We start from the raw sequence: 2,796 nt of genomic DNA on the forward strand, positions 1-2,796 counted from the left end.
ATTGATAAAGACGACAATCGATGACAAATTGATCGCAAAATGACAAAGTTGACAAAAGGACAAGGATCGATGACAAAATAGATTGCAAGATGACAAGATTGAAAATGACCACGATCGATGACAAATCAATCGCAAGATGACAAGATTGATAACGACAACGATCGATGACAAATCGATCGCATGATGGCAAGATTGATAAAAGGACAAAACCCTAATTAGGATTGACGATGTCCAAAATATGTCAAATGAGCACGCACATTGATGCGACAAGATAAGATCGATCAAAACCATGACAAATATTGCTATTAACAAGACCAAATTCGAAAGCGAGACAAATAAAGAACGCAGAAGAAGGACTCAATGCTCGTAAATGATAAAGACCAAGTGCGAATCATAGGAGAAATGTTAATGCGTCACAAAAACTCTAAAATAAGGCAATGCGTCAATGTTAAATTATGACTCTGCAAGCATTGACCATTTTTAGATGTCTACATCACTGACCTGTGCAACATGCATGCACCTAGGGATGTAGAGGCCATCGATGGTGATATTTTAGTAGCATTTCCTGGATCTTCCCGTATTACTAGTACGGGAACATTGTCGGTCACATTTGCAGTGACCGATGATCTTGTTCCCATAAAGATAGAGAAGGTTCCAGGTACTTTAAAATAATAATTGTATATAGTCCAATTGTAATTTACTTATTGATCACTCGTTTTGGACTAATGATCCCATGACTTTTTGTAGGCAATGATGTTTTTAATAAACATTTAAATTATATTACACTGGAGATCTTCGAGTCCACCATACGTACACGGTGGAATGCCCAAAATCAACAATTAAAAGATAAAGTCGTAAACCGTTTGGTTGTGTTGTTCAGAAATGACACATTCAACAAAACTAAGGTCCTTCGGAAAGTTGGCACATATCTAAAGTATGTGAGGGACCAATATAGGACACATTTAGAGAAGAAGAAAAAGTATGAGCATCACCCCATGATTCTAGAGAGGGAGTGAAAGGACCTGGTTTCAGATGGAAAGGAGAAAGATGAAAAGAGAAAAGGACATACACCACAGGGCAAAGGAAGGTATGTGATACTATCAAAAATGTAATTATGTACTAATTACTCTTTATATTTACATAATCTAATATATTTCAAACTTTTCTTAGGTTGTTCGACACATCAAAGGCAACTAAGGCAGGACTAGAAAAACACATGCAACACAAACTTGGCTCTGGCGGTTAGATGAAAGTTGCCGCATGAATTGTAAGTATCAATAAATGAAATATCGCTTCGAAATAATAAATTGCAAATAATTTGTTTTAATCAAAAAATAGAAGCAATATTCATGATATTAGGAAAAAATGCAGGGCTGTAAATTCAATAGAGCACCTACAAAAGATGACATGAAAATTGACTTCCAACAAGGCAATGGAGCCATGGCTGAATGCCTAAGAGAATTGAGTGGGTAAACACCATATTTTAATGCATCTGTCACACAAGTAAATAAGCTAAATAAAAATTATTTAAAATTGAATACTTGAGCAATAATCTATTTGATGTTAATTTCCAACATAAAGTGACTAAATTTGTTTTAAATAAGCAAGCAATGATAACAATGCACATGACATTGGAATGCAACTTGCTAAGGGTGGAAAACAACCTTCACATGATGAAGGTCATGGTGTGCATCCCGGTACTAGAGGTATTCATGTGCTGTACATTTTTTTATGTAACTATTAATACAATTAAATATCTTTAATTGAAATTGGTGTAGAAATTAATGTCACTTTTTTTGTTTTTATTTTAGAGCATGTAGAGCGTGGTGAACAAGTGGAGCATGATCAGGGTAGACAACATCAGGAAAGTGATGTGCCCCCATTAGGTAAAGAGGACCGTTGCTATTCCTTTAAACAAATTTAATTGTAATTGGTGTATTGCTTAATGTAACCTTTCGTGTATGTTTCAACTCCAGAGGATTTAGAGGGTGTTCAACATGTTGAGGATGAGGCTAGACAAAATGATCAGGAAGATGATGTGGCCCCATCAGGTAAAGAGAGCCTCTATAATGTTATTTTAATTAATGAAATACTTATAAAAATAATAAAAAATCTTATGAATTTAACCCATTTCTTTGTTATTGCAGTGGACCCCCCGTTGCCTAGGCATCCTCGTCGTGAGTACAAGACTAGGCATACATTAAGATCATGACCAAAGGACACAAGAAATGAAGAGGGGAAAAATGATGAAGAAAACGATGCTCCACTTTGTCTTTACTTATCTTCCAAAAAAATAAAAAAATGATAGTAATCATATTATTAGTTAATGATTGAATTTTATGTGTTAATGAATGTTAATGAATGATATGTGTTAATGAATGTTGATGAATATTACGTGTTAATAAATGTTATGTTATAATGAATGAATGTTATATTTTATTAATGAATAAAAGAATGAATGAATGTTATATGTTAACGGGGAATTTAGAGTGATGTTAGGGGGGGGGGGGGGGAGGGCCAAATGAGCTTCCACCTTCACGTGGTTGGCCCTGTTAAGTAGATAATATTAAACTATTCTTGAAACAAAGAGAAGCTCAATAAGGTAACACATTTTTCAATATTTTATTATGCTCCACTGTTAATCTTATTGAATAATATGTATTGAATCTTAATTGCAAGGTCCAACAGAGCCAACACGAACAACAACACAAGAAGTTACTTAGTGGAGACCATTAAAGGTAAGGTCCTTGATTAAGATTTTGTTGTTTATATTCATATTGTTGATCATAGAAAATA

At 34.3% G+C, this 2,796-nt stretch overlaps 1 long non-coding RNA gene across 1 annotated transcript; it reads left to right on the plus strand.

The window, feature by feature from the left end:
* Window positions 1-1,809: 1,809 nt before the first annotated feature.
* Window positions 1,810-2,297, plus strand: LOC131873733 (uncharacterized). The gene is made up of 3 exons (XR_009371638.1): window positions 1,810-1,886; window positions 1,977-2,051; window positions 2,148-2,297. It is a non-coding gene; the product is annotated as an uncharacterized LOC131873733 (long non-coding RNA).
* The last annotated feature ends 499 nt before the right edge of the window (window positions 2,298-2,796 follow it).

The sequence above is a fragment of the Cryptomeria japonica genome, chromosome 2, assembly GCF_030272615.1.
Source record: "Cryptomeria japonica chromosome 2, Sugi_1.0, whole genome shotgun sequence".
Taxonomy (NCBI): domain Eukaryota; kingdom Viridiplantae; phylum Streptophyta; class Pinopsida; order Cupressales; family Cupressaceae; genus Cryptomeria; species Cryptomeria japonica.